Here is a 20,281-nt window from a genome sequence, read left to right as displayed (position 1 = left end):
TTACAACGGGGTTACATCTTGATAAACCTATTGTAGGCTGAAAATATACTAAGTCAAAAATGCATTTAATAGGCTAGGCGCGGTGGCTCACACCTGTAATCCCAGCACTTTGGGAGGCCGAGGCGGGCGGATCACGAGGTCAGGAGATCGAGACCATCCTGGCCAACATGGTGAAACCCTGTCTCTACTAAAAATACAAAAAATTAGCCATGTGTGGTGGTGGGTGTCTGTAATCCCAGCTACTCAGGAGGCTGAGGCAGGAGAATGGCGTGAACCTGGGAGGCGGAGCTTGCAGTGAGCCGAGATTGAGCCACTGAACTCCAGCCTGGGCGACAGAGCAAGACTCTGTCTCCAAAACAAACAAACAAAAAAAATGCATTTAACAGACCTAACCTACTGAAGATCATTGCTTAGCCTAGCCTACCTTACACTCAGAATACCTACATTAGCCTACAGTTGGGCAAAAACACCTAACACAAAGCCTTTTTAATAATAGTGTTGAATATCTCATGTAATCTGTTGAATACGGCACTGAAGTATGGTTTCTACTGAACGTGTACACTTTTGCACCACCATGAAATCAAAAAATTGTTCAGTCAAACCATCATAAGTTAGGGGCCATCTCTGTTTGGTGAAAGAACTATTCCATCTGTCCATCCATCCACCCACCTACCCTTTCACGTTCCATCTACCCACCCTTTAGTAAAAGCTAATGATGAGTGAGGCACCATGATGACCATTTTATAAATGCGTGAAGAGAAGACACACAGTGTTTGCTCTTGGAGGGATAGCTAGCTGGCAGCTGTGTGTACGAAAAAATACAAAGCTATGTCTCGGATAAGTGCCCAAGGGTGCTACGAGAAAGAAAAAAGGAGGAACCTGCGTACGATTAGGGAATCAGGGATGTGCAGAGCACACAGGACGTGGGCAGGTGCAGTGGGCAGAGCTTGGTGGTTGTGACTGAGGGACAAAGTGGTGTGAAAGACAACAAGGGTCAGACCACACCTGCCAGCAACCACTACTTTGTGTGCATGGTAGGTCGCAGGCGGTAACTTGGAAGTGAATTCACCAGTGACATGCAACTATTAACTTTATTTACAAGATTTATAGAAGGGATGAACAAACTTAAAATGTTTGCCCCTACACTGGTTATAAAAGAGTACTAAAATCGATTATGAAAATGTGGGTTTAAATTCCTATTTGTTCTGCATCAGTGAAGATGCATCTTGAGTGTCTGAGAAAAATCTTGGTATGAGGAGTAAACATAGCTAAAACATTTTGGGCGACAGAATACCATGCAAGCCCCTTAACACTGTTGTTCTGAATGACATTTCTGACCAGAGAGTGGTGTCAACATTCACATTCAGGAGAATGATTTAATGCGTATTGTCCTAAAAACAAATCCTTAAAAGATTGGATTGTCTTTTTTTCCTAGAGTAAAATATCTCCTAAGACGTTCGTTTCCTGGGATTAATTTTCTCCTAAAATTATAGTACGTGCAACGCTTTTGATTAAATGAGGCTCTCTTTATTGAACTAGAAACTCTTTGAAGGGAGGCATTATCTCTGGACTTCCAGCACTAAGATCAGTGCCTGGCCCACAGGAGATCCCTAAAATACATTGGATGAGATGAAAGGGTCCCAGTTAGTCAAGATTTTGCTGAGTCTGGATTAGCACAAACCCCACTCAATATGGTGTCGGCCACATGCTAGCTGTGAGATTACAGGTGGTGGGATGGACTTTTTGGAAAATTAAAGGAAATCATGACTTACAAAGAGTACCCATCCCGGAGCCTGGGACTTGGCAGTCAATCAATTAGTGGCAGAGATTACTGTTTTGTATTCAAGAAGAAACATGATTGTTCACGTAGCTTTTACACTATCACTTTAACTGCCTTCTATCAGAATCTTACCTTGGCATAAAACCACTAACCCAGTGACACATTTTGTGGTCAAACAGCCCCACAGAGTGACTGCAGAGCATCTCTGGTCAAGAGCCAACACACAAGATGGCCACCAACAGGGCAAGGTCAGTGGTGTGTGGGTGGAAGAATTGCCACTGATTTCCCACCAAGGTGGACTCAGTACCAATGGGCAAATCACAGGCTCTGTTCTTGAGCCACGTGTGCTCATTTCTCATCATGGCCACTGGCCCTAGCCCCTGCAGACAGGGTACAGGAGCCCAACAAGAGGGAGTTAACAGCCCCAGCTAACAGGTACCTTCACTTGGAACTTTGTCAGTAATAAAGGTATGCTGTGAATTACAGAGTGGACTGCCAATCTGTTCTTGGTGACAGGACTCTGAAGAAAGCATCCAAGTGGATGGCAGTCCTTATCGATGAATTATCCATCTCCAGGATCCAACTAAAGTGGTAACATTCAATTTTTCCATCATGTCCACAGGAGTGGAGAAAACTGCTTGAGCAACTAGAATAAAGAATATGAAGGCTGGGTGCAGTGGCTCACGCCTGTAATCCCAACACTTTGGGAGGCCAAGGCAGTTAGATCACTTGAGGTCAGGAGTTCAAAACCAGCCTGGCCTACATGGTGAAACCCCTTCTCAACTAAAAAAAAATACAAAAATTAGCAGGCTTGTAATCCAAACTACTTGGAAGGCTGAGGTAGGAGGATCGCTTGAACCTGGGAGGCAGAGGCTGCAGCGAGCCAAGATTACACCACTGTACTCCAGCCTCGGTAACAGAGTGAGACTCTGTATTAAAAAAAAAAAAAAAAAGAATGTGGGCTGACAAGCATTTCTGCTTGCTGCCCCGGAAGTCTTCTATGAACAGGCCGGGAGTGCAGATGCATACAACAATCTATCTGCACATGAGTCCATCATTTCAAGATACAGGCTTTAGTTGACAATTGGCCATACAGAAGTATGGTATTGCTACAGCCAGAAGACAAAGGCTTTTAATACACAGTTCACTCACCACCTTCAACTGTAGGCCTGCTCAGCACTGAGGGAGAAAAATGCAACGTAAATTATGCTGCAAAAGGGCTTTATTTTTCTTTTAAAAAATATCTTTATTCTTTTTCAAGTTCCAAAAGCAATATACATTTATTATTTTAAAACAACTTGAAACTAAAATTGTATGATTTTAAAACAACTTGAAACTAGAATTTCAATTTAGAAAATAAAAATTCTAACTAGAAAAAAATTCTAACTAATCCTCCTAATTCTCCTAATCTCATTCCACTTCCAGGTAGTTTTCCCTTTTCTATCTCTAAATATGTTGTTTAAAATATGAAACGCTTCACAAATGTGTGCATCATTCTTGCATAGGAGCCATGCTACTCTTCTCTGTAGTGTTCCAATTTTAGTTTATGTGCTGTCAAAGAGAGCCCCAGGTAGTTTTCTGTGTATAGACTAAAGAAACAAAACAAAACAAAACTAAGTAATACCTTCTACAAGTATTTTCTCTGCTTATTAAAAAAAAATTTTAATGAGGTATAATTTCTGCCCATTGGATTAATTTAAATTTTTTAAAAGTTGGCAAGGTTATCACTCCCATACTATTCATTAAAGTGTAATTTCACAAAGCCTTTTTTTGGATGGTATTTTGGCAGAATTTATTAAAATTTAAAATGCTAGCTGGGTGTGGTGCACGTGCCTACAGTTCCGACTACTTGGTAGGCTGAAGTGGGAGGTTTGCTTAAGCCCAGAAGTTCAAGTCCAGCCTGGGCAACATAGTGAGACCCTGCCCCTACAAAATAAAATAAAATAAAATAAAATAAAATGCACAAATACCATCAGACCCAGTAAATCTACTATTAGCAATCTATGCTGGAGAAAGACTAGTTTGGGCATACAAAGGTGTGTTCAAGTATGTTCTTTTTTTCTTCTTAACATGCCTACCAACACGGGAATGCTTACGAGGTACATCTCTGCTATGGAATACAATACAGTGGCTAATTAGAATGAGGTAAGCCCATATGTACTGATCTCGGAAGGTCTCTGAGATACCCTACTAAGTGGGGGGGGAAAGCAAGTTATCAAATAGAAAAAACAGAATCCTCTTTGTGTTAAAAAATCCACAAAATAATACATAGTAGTTGTATATGTATATATTCAAACCAGCCAGGAAGAACACACACCAAATAGCAGTGGGTGAAGTGGAGCTAGGCAGAGAGGGGAAAAGTAAGTCAAGGAAGAATTTCATTTTACTTGTACTGCTTGAATTTTTTACTTCCATTAGCAAGCACCTCTTTATTAAATATAAAAAGAATAATGAAATAAATCTTTCATTCAGTTGATATATTTGAGTGTGGCATGAGGTAGGGATCTAACTCCCCCTTCCAAACCGCCCCTCCCTCTATAGTTTGAGTCTGTTTAGGAGATTTCCCTTGCGTTCTTTTGGTCTATTATCACATCATTATCACTTGCTGTGGCTTTTATAGGATGCTTCAACATCATTTTCAAAACTCTTAAAGGTATCTTTTAATTTTTTAAACTTCTTTTTAATCTATTTAGAATTTATTTTCTTCCCTTCTTCCCTTCCTTCCTTTTCTTTCTTTCTTTCCTTTGTTTTTTTTTTTTTCTTTTTTTGAGATAGGGTCTCACTCTGTCACCCAGGCTGGAGTGCAGTGGTGTGAACATGGCTCACTGCAGCCTCAACCTCCTGGGCTCAAGTGATCCTCCTACCTCAGCCTCCTGAGTAGCTGTGACTACAGGCACACACCACCACGCCTGGCTAATTTTTAAATTTTTTTTGTAGAGACAGGGTCTTGCTATGTTGCTCAGGCTAGTCTTGAACTCCTGGCCTCAAGTGATCCTTCCACCTTGGCCTCTCGAAGTGCTGGAATTACAGGCGTGAGCCACCATGCCTGGCTGGAATATATTTTCTTCTATGGTATACATTTTCCATTTAGCTGAGTCTAATGTATCCATAATCTGAACATGCATTTCAACTAATCTTGGTTATCTACCAAAGAATTAAGATCTTTAAAAATACCACAGTGAGTTTGGCAACTCACCTGTGACAGAGCCATGCAATGTTCTGGTCATGTTCTGGTGTTAAGATACACATAATACCTCAGAAATAAGTTACAGCTTCCCAATGTTAAAAATGCTATTAAAATTGACTGAACAGAGAAACTATGGAGAATACACTTTAACCTTTCACAAGAGTTAGGAGGTACTGGCCGGGCGCGGTGGCTCACGCCTGTAATCCCAGCGCTTTGAGAGGCCAAGGCGGGCGGATCACAAGGTCAGGAGATCGAGACCATCCTGGCTAACATGGTGAAACCCCGTCTCTACTAAAAAAATACAAAAAATTAGCCGGGCGTGGTGGCAGGCGCCTGTAGTCCCAGCTACTCGGGAGGCTGGGGCAGGAGAATGGCGTGAACCTGGGAGGTGGAGCTTGCAGTGAGCCTAGATGGCACCACTGCACTTCAGCCTGGGCGAAACAGCTAGACTCCGTCTCAAAAAAAAAGAAAAATAAAGAGTTAGGAGGTACTTTAGGTTCAAATAGGCCTTTAGAGTCAGTGTTTATCTCTCAATTGAACCTCACAGTACCTTACGTGCCTCACCATTACAATAAAGGACTAGAGCTCCCAAGCCCCGTGGCCTGCTCTAATATTCTAATATGATCAACTTACCTTACACAGAATGAAGCTGTACTCCTACCTTTTTGGAGTGATAAAATCTACCTCACACTGTATGTAAAAATTAACTCAAAATTGATCAAAGACCTCTAAGAACTGAAATTATAAATATCTTAGAATAAATTAAAGACATATTTTTTATGATCTAGGACTAGGCAGTGGTTGCTTAGATATGACACCTAAAGAACAAATGATAACAGAAAATATAGCTAAATTAGACTTCATCAAAATTAAAAACTTTTGTGCTTCAAAGAATACTACGAAGAAAGTGAAAAGACAACCCACAGAATGAGAGAAAATATTTGCAAATAATGTATTTAATAAGGATCTAGTGCCCAGAATACATAAAGAAAGGGCTCTTGCAACTCAACAATAAAAAGACAAATAACTCAATTTTAAAAGGTCAAAAGAGCCCGGGCATGGTGGCTCATGCCTATAATCCCAGCACTTTGCGGGGGCCAAGGCGGGCGGATCACTTGAGGTCAGGATTAGAGACCAGCCTGGCCAACATGGTGAAACCCCATCTCTACTAAAAATACAAAACATTAACTGGGCGTGGTGACACGTGCCTGTAGTCTCAGCTACTCGGGAGGCTAAGGCAGGAGAATCACTTGAATTTGCGAGGTGGAGGTTACAGTGAGCTGAGATCGCACCACTGCACTTCAGCCTGGGTGACAGTGAGACTCCATCTCAAAAAAATAAAATAAAATAAATAAATAAATAAATAAAATAAAAAGTCAAAAGACTTGAATAGACATTTCTCTAGAGAAGACTTAACAATGGCCAATAAATACATCAAAGGGTACCCAATATCATTAGCCATCAGGAAAAGGTAAACCAAACTACAATGACATACCACTTCACATGCATTAGGATAGCTATAGTCAAAAGGACAGAAAATAATGCCAAGTGTTGATGAGGATGCAGAGAAACCGGAACCCTCATACACTGCTGGTGGCAATGTGAAATGGTGTAGCCATTTTGGAAAACAGGCTGGCAGCTCCTCAAATGGTTAAACATAAAGTGACCGTGCAACCCAGCAATTCCACTCCTAGATATACAGTTGACCCTTGAACAAAACAGGTTTGAACTCTGTAGATCCACTTATATGTGAATTTATTTCAATAAATATATTGGAACATTTTTTGGAGATTTGTGACAATTTGGAAAAACTTGTAAACTATGTAGCCTAGAAATGCTGAAAAAATTAAGAAAAAGGTATATCATGAATGCATCAACTCTACGTAGATACTAGTCTATTTTATCATTTACTACCACAAATATCCATAAATCTATCATAAAACATTAAAATTTATCAAAACTTTTGCACACACAGACTGTACATGGCACCATTCATAGTCAAGAGAAATGTAAACAAACATAAAGATGCAATACAATCGCTGCATAAAATTAAATACAGTACATACTGTATGACTGTAATAATTTTTTTGTTTTTGTTTTTGTTTTTTTGAGACGAAGTCTCTCTCTGTAGCCCAGGCTAGAGTGCAGTGGCGTGATCTCGGCTCACTGCAACCTCCGCCTCCCAGGTTCAAGCGAATTCTTGTGACTCAGCCTCCCGAGTAGCTGGAATTACAGGGGCACACCACTGCACCAGCTAATTTTTTGTATTTTTTAGTAGAGACGGGGTTTCACCACATTGGCCAGGCTGGACTCGAACTCCCGACCTCAGGTAATCCACCCGCCTTGGCCTCCCAAAATGCTAGGATTACAGGCGTGAGCCACCGCGCCTGGCCACTACTGTAATAATTTCATAGCCACCTCCTGTTGCTATTGCCATGAACTCAAGTGTCGCAGGTATCCAACAGCTAGATGCTAGTGATCTCTATGTGAGCTGCTCATCTCTCCAGTAAACTGCTTATTCCAGTAAAAAGTGATCTCTTGCAGTTCTCATGTAGTTTTCATCGTGTTTAGTGCAATACCATAAACCCTGAATAATACCATGAGCCCCATACGAAGTGCCACTAGTGATGCTGAAAGTGCTCCCAAGAAAAGAGAAGAGTCATGACATTACAGAAGAAAGTTGAATTGCTTGATATGTACCAGAAATTGAGGTCTGCAGCCGTGTAGTTGCCTGTCATTTCAGACAGACAATTCCTCTTGTAGACAGACAATGTAAACTTATGGTATTAATACAGTATTTTCTCTTCCTTATGGTTTTCATAATAACATTTCCTTTTCTTTAGCTTACTTTATTGTAAGAATACAGTATATAATACATATAGCCTACAAAATAAGTTGTTAATCGACAGTAGGCTATTAGTAGTTAAGTTTTGTGGAGCCAAAAGTTATACATGGATTTTCAACTGCATGAGGGGTTGGCGTCCTAACCCCTGCATAGTTCAAAGGCCAACTGTATACCCAATATAACTGAAACCATATGTCCTTACAAAAACCTGTACATGAATGCTCACAGCAGCACTGTCCACAATAGCCAAAAAGTGGAAACAACCCCAACGTCCACCAATGGATGAACAGACAAACAAAATGCGGGATATCCACACGATGGGATATTATCCCGAAATAAAATGGAACGAAGTACAGATACATGCTACAACATAGGTGAACCCTGAAAGCATTAGACTAAGTGAAAAAAGCCAGACAGAAAAGGCCACATGTTGTATGACTCCATTTGACGAAACGCCTAGAATGGGCAACTCCACGGAGACAGAAAGTAGAGGAGTGGTTGTCAGGAGATAAAGGAGGGTGACTGCTAACAGCTAAGGGTTTTTTCTGGAATTAGAGAGTGGTGATGATGTACAACTCTGTGAGTATACTAAAGCCACTGAATTGCATACTTTAATAAGAGGATGAATTTCATGGTATGTGATTTATATCTCAATAAAATAAATAAGATATATTTTTCAGCTATTAGAGAAATTAAAAAATCTTGTATAATATTTCTGGAAATAAATCTGAATCTTTATATCCAACTGGCATACCCCAACAATGACTCCCAACCCTGGCAGCCCATTAGAATCACTTGGGGAGCTTTTAAAAACATACAGATGCTTGGACCTCCTTCCTAGAGATTATGATTTAATTGGTCTGGGGTGGAGTTTGGGGACTGGTGTTTTTCAAAAGCTCCCCAGTTGATTCTAATGTGCAGCCAGAGTTGAGAACCACTGCCCTAGAATTTGAGCTTTTAAAAGAGTCCCTGGTGTTGGTTTAGATATCTGTTATTTTATTCTTTCTCATAAACATGAGACAAACAAAATTTTAAATGGCTCACGGTTTCTGGCTGTTAGAACTCAGTAGAACTGGGATTTTATTTTATTGTCTCTTCCACATTTTTTTTTAAGATCAGCAGATTGCCATTTTATAGACAGAGAATCTTAAATGCAAAATGGCTAAGATACATACTGAGATCACCATTGTGAGCTGGGCAGGGATTGAATTACAGTTTCTTCCTTGGGAACCTAACTGAGTTCTTTTTCTAGTTACTCCAGCCTGAACCATCATGGACATTACCCGCTCAGCACAGGTGGTAGGACAGGCAGCATCTTGGCACTGGCAGAGACAGAAAGCCTGGGTGGAGCCTCATAGTCTGGGAAAACTATAAACTCTCAAGTCCACCTTCAGATTTGATGAAATGGAGCCTCCTCCCTACCTCCTCCTACCCCCCACAAAAAACCTTTTTTCTTTACAGGGCTGGGAAGATGAGGTTTACATCACCTACTTATCTCTGGGAAGCCATCCCAAAGTGCTCACTTATCTAGATCACTACTGGTCTCATTTTCTTTTTTCTTTTTATTTTGGAGAAAGGGTCTCATTCTGTCACCCAGGCTGGAGTGTAGTGTCACAAACAGAGCTTGCTGCAGCCTCAACCTCTTGGGCTCATGCGATCTTCCTGTGTCAGCCTCCAGGGTAGCTAGGACCACAGGCGTGTGCCACCACACTCAGCTAATTTTCTGTAGAGACAGGATCTCACTTTGTTGCCCAGGCTTGTCTCAAACTCCTAGGCTCATTTTTATTACTTTCCCCAAAGCTGCTGAAGTCTGTCAGTTGGGTCTGCATTAGGCTCCCCATTCATTCTGGAGCCCCAAGGCCACTTCTAAATGGCAAAGTCATGGCCAGTGAGGGCTGCTCATTTGTTTAGCTTTGGGAGTCTGCCTGGGCCGAAACCAGCCCCTGCCGGTGGAAAATGCTCAGAACAGAGGACCCTCCACGCCTCTGAGATCAGAAGTCAGGAAGCCACAGACACCTCTCCCTGAGCTCCAGCTCCGCACCCCCTTCCCTACTTGCCAGCTCAAGGAGTGCACATGAGACGGTGGTGTTTGGGCTCTAACTGTGTTGAGTAATTGCTCAATGATTTTCTACATAGTTCCCTGGCTCCCCTATCCCACTTTCTCACTCAGCTGTTTTATAAGCTGAATTCTAATGTGGGTTTCTTCACAATGTCGCCTTTCACTAAAAGCTAATAAAACCCCAAATGGGAAATTCAGAAGTCGCAGCAATACCACATGACTGTAACTGAAGGTTGTTGGTCAACTTGATTTGGTTTTCAAGCCTGTAGACCATCTGAGGACTTCAGTCTCCCACCCGACTTTGTAGCAATAAAGGTCTTTGTCTTTCCTTGCACTAAACGTGAATCCTGAACCTTTCTGAGGAGTCCTGCAGACAGCCCCACATGGCCCAGACAGCCCACTGGACCCCTCCTCTGCCACCTCTACTTCCTCACTCAGGGGCACCCAGCACTGCTCACTGAAGTAAGTTACCTCTATGAGGCCACAGGCAGACTCTCTTCTAGAACCCTGCTTTGTACCTGCCAACTGGCCAGCTGTGCCCAACCCTGGCCACTCCGCACAACCAAGAGGCTGCTCAAACTCTCAGCAGAGGAACCATTTTCGGTAACAAGCAAAATCTCATGCAAATCTCCAACACAAAAATCAGATGAATCCATAAGAAGAACAAAGGTGTTCTGCTGCATCCTAAAAGGCATGGTGACGATTGAGAGTTGTCTTATATCAGCCACATCAGCTAGTATTTTATTTTTGAATTTTGTTTTGATTGCAGAGAACCAAAAAAAATCTTAATTTCCACAGATAAGTGGTAGCAAATGCTAATGGGCTTTTAGTAGACTGCCTTTTGATCCTAGGATAGCCTTTAGTTACATCAGTGTTGGTATTTCTTTCATCACTGTCCCACAAGGAGCCTTAGCAGACATTTTGCCTATTTGTGCCACCCCACTCCTGAAATCTTTTTTTCTTTTTTTTTGAGACAGAGTTTCGCTCTTGTTGCCCAGGCTGGAGTGCAGTGGTGCACTGCAACCTCTGCCTCCCGGGTTCAAGCGATTCTCCTGCCTCAGCCTCCCAAATAGCTGAGATTACAGGAGCCTGCCACCACATCCGACTAATTTTTGTATTTTTAGTACAGACGGCGTTTCACCTCATTGGCCAGGCTGGTCTCGAACTCCTGACCTTAGGTGATCTACCTTCCTCGGCCCTGCAAAGTGCTGGGATTAATTCATATTAATACATATATAATCACATACTGTTTTAGTATCACAAAGGAAAAAGAAAAGGAGGCCTCACTTAGGCTGGGGGCAGTGAGTGGAAACTGTCCAAGTGAGAAGTGAGGTAACACCAACCTAGGCAGAGAAACCTGTGGGCAAGGCCCTGAGACCGTGGAGTTTGGACGGCCTGTGGTAGGTTGGTGTGGCTGGGGAGTGCCGGGGCTAAGGAAGAGGCTTGCTCCACCTCTCCAACCAGGCAGGCAACAGCAGTCACTGCAGTCAGGGGAAGGGGTTGGGCAATGGGAATGCCTCACTTACTGGGTGACATAAAGCAAGGCAGGAATGCTTTCTCAGGCTTGGTTTCCCATGTATAAATTCAGAATAACATCACCTACCCAATATAGAGGTGATTATTAAATGCACTATCCTCTAGAAGCTGTGGTTATTAACCTTGATTACACATTGGAATCACCTGGAACCTTATAAAGTCCGGGCTGCACGTGGTGGCTTGCACCTGTAATCCCAGCACTTTAGAAGGTCAAGGTGGGAGCATCACTTGGGGTCAAAAGTTTAATATCAGCCTGGGCAACATAGTGAGACCCTGTCGTCTCTTTAAAAAAAAAAAAAAAAATAGTCCTGATGGCTGGGACCTACCACCAGGCCTGGCCTGGACATTCCAAATCATCCAAGTTCCCCAGGTAATTCCAATGTGCTGCTGCGCTGAGAATCACTGCTGCACAGCACCTGGCACAGGTAAATGCTCAGAATAACATGTGCTGGGTGCAGTGGCCTGCGCCTATAGTCCTAGCTACTCGGGATGTTGAGGCGGGAGGATCCCCTGAGCCCAGGAGTTTGAGTCCAGCCTAAGCAATATAGAGAAGTTTGTCTTTAAGAGAAGAAGAAGAATGATATCGTTTATGTGGGCACAAAAGGCTCAAATGAATCATAAACTATTCAGGGATACACTTGCCCCTGGCATCTGAACTCCTGTCCCGAGTTTAGGAATCCCTGCTTCTCGTGTGAGTCCTGGCAGGACGCAGGGTTCACCTCCCAATCTGGAAGCTGAAAATGCCAGCAACATCAACAGCACAGTGTCCTCAACACTCTGGTTTTGTGACTATCGTGGGTGCAGACTGGGCTGCTGCCTGGTCTCCATGGTTTGAGTCCACGGCCATCCCAGCGAGACTGGGAACCACCCCAATGTCCTTTAAAGAAATCCTTTTTCTGATCTCAGTCAGCTGATACCTACTGCTCAAAACTAAGAATGCTACTGATAAAAATATTCAGAGTAGGACTCTTTTTATGGTTTTTAAGAAAGAAAATAGGGCAAGGCATGGTGGCTCATGCCTGTAATCCCAGCACTTTGGGAGGCCGAGGCAGGAGGATGGCTTGAGCCTAGGATTATGAGACCAGTCTGGGCAACATGGCGAGACCCCATCTCTACAAAAAATACAAAAATTGGCCGGGGGTGGTGGCATGCCCCTCTAGTCCCAGCTACTCGGGGAGGCTGCAGTGAGAGGATCTCCTGAGCCTGGGAGGTTGAGGCTGCAGTGAGCCATGATCCCATCACTGTACTCTAGCTTGGGCGACAGAGTGAGACCCTGTCTCAAAAAAAGAAAGAAGGAAAAAAAGAAAAGAAAGGAAGGCAAAAAAGCAAGCAAACAAGAAAATCGGTCTTCATATGTAATGAGATCTTATTTATTGATTTGTTTTTGAGACGGTATCTCCTCGTTCTGTCACCCAGCATGAAGTGCAGTGGCACAATCACAACTCACTGCACCCTTGACCTCTTGGACTCCAGTGATCCTCTCGCCTCAGCCTCCCAAAGTGTTGCAATTACAGGCATAAGCCACCACATCCCGTGCACGCTAACATTTCTTGAGCACTGACTGTGCCAGGTGCTGGTTCTTTTCACCTACCAACTCATTCAGTCTCCATGACAACCCTATTAGGTCTAGACTGTTATCATCCTGACTTTACAGATGAGAAAATGTAGGCAGAGAAAAGGGTAGGTAACTTGCTCAAGGTTACAAGGTTTGTAGGTAGTGGAGGTAGTTGGTGAGCCCAGATGATCTTGCTCCAAAGCCCACAGTCCCAGCCACCATGCCATAGGGCAAATGCTGTGAAAAAGGACTGTAGGGAGATGAACTGTCCACACCTGTTACCTCGGGGGTGGAACTAGGGGGTGGAGCTGAAAGAGGCCTCTGATGTATTCCTTCTGTTTGCTTTGAACCTTTTGCAGTAAGGACTACTCATGTATTATTTTCACACAAAGCAGCATTTTTGTGGTGATTAAACTTGAACCAGTGTGCCTGCGAACCAAAGGCTTACAACAGACTCCACAGCAGCTGCTGCCACCATCCAAGAACTTGAGGGGGATTCCATTCTGAATCTCATGCCAGGGGTTTCCTCCTGATTCTTCTGTGAGAACCCACTCCTGGAGTGTTTACTGTGATACGGCACACACTGCTGGTTGTTGTAATCATACCAGCTATTTACCCTGGGCTCAAGGGCACCTGGGGGCACACAATTCTAGACTCAAGTTTGGCTGGCTTAGTTGCAGGATCCCCATCATCCTCAGAAGATCCCCGACCATGCTTTGGGTTTCCCTGCCCATCTACCCTGCCTACTTTTCCTACAGTTTTCATTCTCCAAGGTCCAAATTCATGATATTTCTCCCGGCAGACTTGGTTTCTCCTCTTCTCTTGGCTCATTATCAGCCTGATTCTCCTGCCTCAGCCTCCCGAGTAGCTGGGATTACAGGCGTGCGCCACCACACCCGGCTAATTTTTGTATTTTTAGTAGAGATGGGGTTTTGCCATGTTGATCAAGCTGGTCTCGAACTGGCCTCAAGTGATCCACCTGCCTTGGCCTCCCAAAGTGCTGGGATTACAGGTGTGAGCCACCACTCCTGAATTCTGTAATTCCAACTTGGCAATGCCTTAGAGTCTGCCCACGTCATTTCCTGAAGGTAATCCCTCCTGTTTTGGTGGGAAGGTGCCCTGTTTGGGGGACTTTTCTTATTCAGTTTATTCCCCCTCTTCTCCTCTCTTCATTCACATGTCTTCAGCCCTCCACTCCCAGGGGGTCACCTTCCAGGGTTCTGCCCCATCCCTCTCCATCCCACAGCCCCCCTCCCATCTTTTCACACTAACCCTCCTACCACCTCAGCCACAGGAGGGCTTTTTTTTTTTAAACCTTTAAATACTAAAATAATTTCAGACTTATACAAAACTTGCAAGAATAGTAAAATGAACTTCCACATACCCCTCACCTAAATACCCCAAGTGTTAACATTTAACTACACTTACTTTATCGCTCTCTCACTCTCCACATGCATTTTTCCCCAAACCATTTGAGAGTAAGATGCACACATGATGCCCCCTTTTGTCTAAATACTTCTGTGTGTATTTCCCAAAAAACACATTCTCTTATATTACCAGTTTACCTAGTCATAAAATTGCCATCTTATTTATTTTAATTGCTTTTTATTTTTTAAGGCTAGTCAAGTGGAGCAGTGGTAGTGGAGAAGGAACAAAGAACAGAAAATTACCGCTGGTAGAATACTATCACTCAATCCACAGACTTTATTCAACTGCTGCCAGTTGTCCTGATAATGCCCTCTATTTATTTATTTATTTTTAAATATAGACACGAGGTCTCACTTTGTTGCCTAGGCTGGTCTTGAACTCCTGGGCTCAAGCAATCCTGCTACCTTGGCCTCCCAAAGTGCTAAGATTACAGGCATGAGCCACTGCACCCGGCCCTAATAATGTCCTTTAGAGCAAGAAAAAAGAAAGAAAAATGCACGATCAGAATCCCACTCAGACTAAATATCACTTAGTCTAAACTTGCCAGCTTTGAGACCTGCCTGAGACTTTGGCTCCTCAGCTGTGGAAAGAGCCATGGATGGGGAACTGTCACTGTCTACGCAGATTGGACAAGTCACTTGGCCCTCTGTGCTCTACTCGCCATCACCCATGAGAATAAAAGGACAGGGAAGCCATGGGCATTTTAGCCTGAGTGCTCTACATAAATATCAAGCACAGCAAAGGTGGTCAGTCAATGGAGTCACAACTACCAAAGCAACCTTTGGCTTCTCCCAGGTATTGATACAATTCATTCAAATGAAAAAATAAGAACTTAATTTTATTGAGTGATTATCCAATTAGGTAAGTCAGACAGAGTGGGCACAGTGGCTTATGCCTGTAATCCTGGTGCTTTATGAGGCTGAGGTGGGAGGACTGCTTGAGGCCATGAGTTCAAGACCAGCCTGGGCAACAAAAACTTGGTAGAGAAACAAAAATTTCTCTACAAAAAATTTTTAAAAATTAGCCAAGGATGGTAGTGCATGCCTGTATCCCATTTACTTGGGAGGCTGAGGCAGGAGGATCGCTTGAGCCCAGGAGTTCAAGGTTGCAATGAGCTGTGATCACACCACTGCACTTCAGCCTGGGCAACAGAGCTACAGAGCTAGACATTGTTTCTTTAGAAAAAAAAAAGAAAGATTAGTCAGGCCAGGTGCCACGGTAATCCCAGCACTTTGGGAGGCCGAAGCAGATGGATCACCTGAGGCCAGGAGTTCAAGACCAGCCTGGACAACATGCTGAAAACCCCATCTCTACTAAAAATACAAAACTCAGTCGGGCATACATGTCTGTAATCCCAACTACCCAGGAGGCTGAGGCATGAGAATTGCTTGAACCCGGGAGGCGAAGGTTGCAGTGAGCCAACATCACATCACTGCCTGGGCAACAGATCGGGACTCTGTCTCAAAAAAAAAAAAAAAAAAATTAGAGCTCTACATGTTTCACATGTATCATCTCATTTAATACATACTGTTTTCACTGCTAGCCCCATTTTGCAGATGAGTTTGGGGGAGGGGGGTTGGCAGCTGACTGATTTGCTCAAGCTCTTTCTAATGCTTAAATTCAGGATTAGAAATGAGGAGGATAGAAAAGATGTAGTCGTTTGCAAGATGACATATCTTCATTGGGGTGAAGTAGGGTAGAAGGAAGCAGACCTCTGAATGGAGACCACTGCCCCTCAGCTAACTGTGGCTGCAACTGCCATCAGGCACAGGGCTACATAGCTGGAAAACCCAGCCCTACGCAGCACAGAGTCCCCTTGGCAGAGGACAAATGGATTCTGGGACCATAGTGAAAATAAAAGTGCACCAAGTTCCATGCTGCAAAATGACTTCTCTTGGTGACCTGGATTTAATTTTTGTCCCCTCCCTATGAAAAGCTTTATCCTAGGGACCTGAATATGAAGTTTCTTCCTTTTGTAGGAAGTTGGTCACATCCAATGAGGAAATCAACTTCTTTTTTTTTTTTTTCTGAGGCGCAGTTTCACTCTTGTTGCCCAGGCTGGAGTGCAGTGGCACAATCTCAGCTCACTGCAACCTCTGCCTTCCAGTTTCAAGCGATTCTCCTGCCTCAGCCTTCCAAGTAGCTGGGATTACAGGCGCCTGCCACCACACCCAGCTAATTTTTGTATTTTTAGTACAGATAGAGTTTCACCATGTTGATCAGGCTGGTCTCAAACTCCTGACCTCGTGATCTGCCCTCCTCAGCTCCGAAAGTGCTGGGATTACAGGCATGAGTCACCGTGCCCAGCCGAGGTAATCAACTTCTAAATGCACTAAACAGAATAGTACAGAGCACACAGTATGCAAATACTAACTAACCCTATAAGAGGTGCCATCCCATTTCTATACCATTGCATAGTGCAGGGAGCTGAGGCCAGGCAGGGTTTGGTGATCTGGCCCGGGCTGGCACCAGATCAGGGTCTGTGAGATGTCACATAGTACCCGTGCCTAACAGAAGAAGCTGGCAGGACCAGACAGTTTGAAACCAATGTCATGTTAAGTGGTTCTACATCCCTCCCTTAGCCATGGGGCAACCTAACTCCTTCCTTGGGAGGAAGGCCATGCAGTGGGTTTGTGATCACCTCCCCAGGGTATGTGACAAGTAGGAAAGCTTTTCCCTATCTGTCCTCAGCATGGATACCGCCACTCGGCACTGGCAGCTTGGAAAGTGTTTCTATATTGTGTGCTACGTTTCTCCAACTAAGTTATAAGGCTCTTAAAGACTAGTAGAGGTATGTTTCCTTTTCTTCCTTCTTTCTTAACACTTAAAACTGAAGGAGAAATTATAAAGGTAACTCAGTTCACTGCACCAGAGTCATTAATTCTGGCAGCAGCCCTTGCCTCAGTTGCTAAGAGCCTAAGCCCCCGTTTCCACTGAAGCTCTGCCACTCACCTTGGGAAGCCACTTAATATTTCTGAGCCTCAGGTATTACGTCCATAAATGGGAATAATAACCTTTCCTACCTTAAAATGCCTGCAGCACTTACCACTCATACGTGGGTGTATACAACAACAGAACAGCTTAAGTCAGTGAAGTATTATGTACAAAGCTCTTAGTCCAGTAAGTTCCCAATAAATAGAAGATTCTACTATCTCTTTGGCTACTACGGTGACTGCTGCTGCTGTGATCCTTAAACACAATTTTGTAAAACTAGGAAACACAAAGGCTCCTTAGTATCTTGGCCTGTGCTTTTCATTCCCCCATGTTCCTAGGTCAGTCATCAGGTGCCAGAGGTTCCGAGGGTGTTGGCTGCCATATGGTAAGTGTCCATGAAGTCCATTCTCCCATCTCCACATCTACCACCAACTGGTTCCAAGTCAGCACCAGGTCTTGCCCTTTCCTGCAAACCAGCCACCCAAGGCTGGCCTCTGCAGAGGCCTATGGTGCTCCTTACTCAGCCTCTCAAATTCCAAATGCAGATCCCTGGCCATCAGCACCCTGTTCTATGGCAACTTCCCACCTTGAAAATGTCCTTCGTCCCTCCAAGATTTCAAAGTCTACTCTCCTTGACCTAAGAGGTGATCCCAGTCTTTTCAGTAAGGTGATCACACCCCAAGAGGCAAAATATTCTGTGGCCTCTTCAAAGGACAGTGAAGTACATCAGTGTGCCTGGGGCTACATGAAAGGAGCAGCAATGTAGTTCACTCCTTCAACAAGGACTTACTGAGTGCCTCAGGTATGTGGGACTATAAAGAAGACAAGGTCTCTACCCTTAAGCAGGGGCTCCAAGAGGTGTAAACAAAGATAAAAGCTGAAGGTCAGGACCATAGATAAGCCCTAGCAGCCCTGAACTTGCTCATTCCCAGCTCACTGCAAGGTATTCCCACCCCTCCCTTCCAGAGGCTCCAAGTGCACAGAATGAATGAACCCCAAGTGGCTGTCCAGTGTCATTCCTCTGGGCTCACTCCCGGGCCCTGGGCTCCTCCAAACAATTGGAGGCAGGACGAGTGGGCGCATTCTCATGTGCAGGGCTCACAGCGCCCCTCTCAGCTGATTGTGTCCAGGCGGCCGGGGTCTCGGAGGCGCATGAATGCCCCTGAATGGGCCCTTTCAGCCTGATGGACAGGAGCTGAAAGCTGCACACACACAAAAGCCACTGGGCAGCCGGGAGGGCTCCAGCCCCGGGGTTTGCCCACGGGAAGGGAGGCCATCCTTCCACAAAGAGCAGTGTGAAGACCTCCACTTTTCAATGGCATCCTCTGGCCGCCAACTGTACAGTACCCCCACCCCACCCCCGATGGTGGTAACAGCAGCAGAGGATGGCACTACATGGAGAAGCCTTAGAGGGCTAGAGGCAGAAATTAAAATCCAACAAATAAATAACAGAGTGCCCTTTTCTTTAAGAGCAGGATGGGGATCTGAGCCAAAGGCGCTGAAGGGCGCCTCCGTGTGCCCATCATGTACATCTGTTAGCAGCATTCCTGACACCCACAGTGATCTTTAAGGATGCAGACTGACCTGAGATTGTTTAACATGTCACCAAGAAAAATGATCTCAAAAGGACACGGCCAATATTTAAATCAGGAATGGAGAGTCCCAATTCTTGTGTCACTCACTTGGTATATTCCAAGTGAATATACCAGGAAAAAAAAAAATCCCCGAAGCGACATTTGTATTTTTAAATAGGACCAGGAAGGGGAGAACCACCCATCTGGAATTCTTTTAATTGCTTCGGGGGGAAGGGCAGGCTCCACCAGTTGGAGGAGCAGAGAAGTCTATTTACACTGTTGCACACAAATATTTTAAGTTCACAGTCAGGTGGCTACTTTGGAAGGGACGATGCTCTGCTTCTGAGATCACATTACTTTAGAAGAAACATCCCCCCAAAAAGATAATTAAAGATAGTTCCTCCTCATAATGCAATACTATAAGGAGCAATTAAAATTAAATTAGCTTGTCATAATAAAAAAGATGGATTATGTTCTTAGGCTTCCCAACCCGGAGTTAGTAATTCATGGAGAGAAGCCTGTGACCAAGTAGCAGTTTTACTAAGGAAATATTAAACCTTCAGACCACTTTTGTGAGTGGACCAGGATACCAGGGAGATAATACCCTGGCATAATTATTGCTTTTGTTTACATTTATTTTATTTTTTAAATAATGGAATGATTCAAACACATAATAAAGGACAGGAAAAAACACAACAAATAAAATCCATCATCCTAAATTCACAAATGTTAACATTTTGCCATGTTTGCTTCAAGACTGGGTTTTTTTAAACAAATAAAATGTTCTGAAATCAGATGACGCCTCCTTTTGCAGAGGCAACCGTATGTCCATATTTTTACAGGTTTGCCATTCTTGATGTGACATAAACGGAATGTAATATTGTTTTAACTTTTTATTTCAAAATGATTACAGATTCATAGGAAGTTGAAGAAAAAGTATTCAGGGAGGTTCCAAGCATCCAGCCTAGCCTCCCCCGATGTTAACGTCTTGCATAGCTAACTAGCATGCTATCAAAACTAGGATATTGACATTGGCGCACTCCACAGAACTTACTCAGATTTCACCAGTTTTACAAACACTCGTGTGTGTGTGTACGTGTAGCCCTATGCAATTTTGTCACATGTGTAGCTTTGTGTAACAACCACAATCAAAATACTAAACCGTACCATCATCACCAGATTCTCTCATGCTACCCCTTTTGAGCAACACCTATCCCTTATTCCCCTCATCCCTAGCCCCTGGCAACCACACATCTGTTCCCCCTCGCTATAATTTTGTCATTTCACGAATGTTATATAAATGGCAAATGCAGTATATAACCTTTGGAGACTGACTTTTTTGTTCAGCATCATTTCCTTGAGGCTCACCTATATTGCTGTATG

At 43.8% G+C, this 20,281-nt stretch overlaps 1 protein-coding gene and 1 non-coding gene across 3 annotated transcripts in view; both read right to left on the bottom strand.

Annotated features, from left to right (window-relative positions):
• TCF7L1 (transcription factor 7 like 1) overlaps positions 1-20,281 on the bottom strand; it is a 176,429-nt gene that overhangs the window by 100,925 nt on the left and 55,223 nt on the right. The window lies entirely within an intron of this gene.
• On the bottom strand, positions 3,241-3,347 carry LOC116484326 (U6 spliceosomal RNA). The gene has a single exon (XR_004252508.1). It is a non-coding gene; the product is annotated as a U6 spliceosomal RNA (small nuclear RNA).

This window comes from Hylobates moloch, unplaced genomic scaffold (genome assembly GCF_009828535.3).
Source record: "Hylobates moloch isolate HMO894 unplaced genomic scaffold, HMol_V3 SCAFFOLD_15, whole genome shotgun sequence".
In the NCBI taxonomy this organism is placed as follows: Eukaryota; Metazoa; Chordata; class Mammalia; order Primates; family Hylobatidae; genus Hylobates; species Hylobates moloch.
This window is presented reverse-complemented; position numbering and strand designations above follow the sequence as displayed.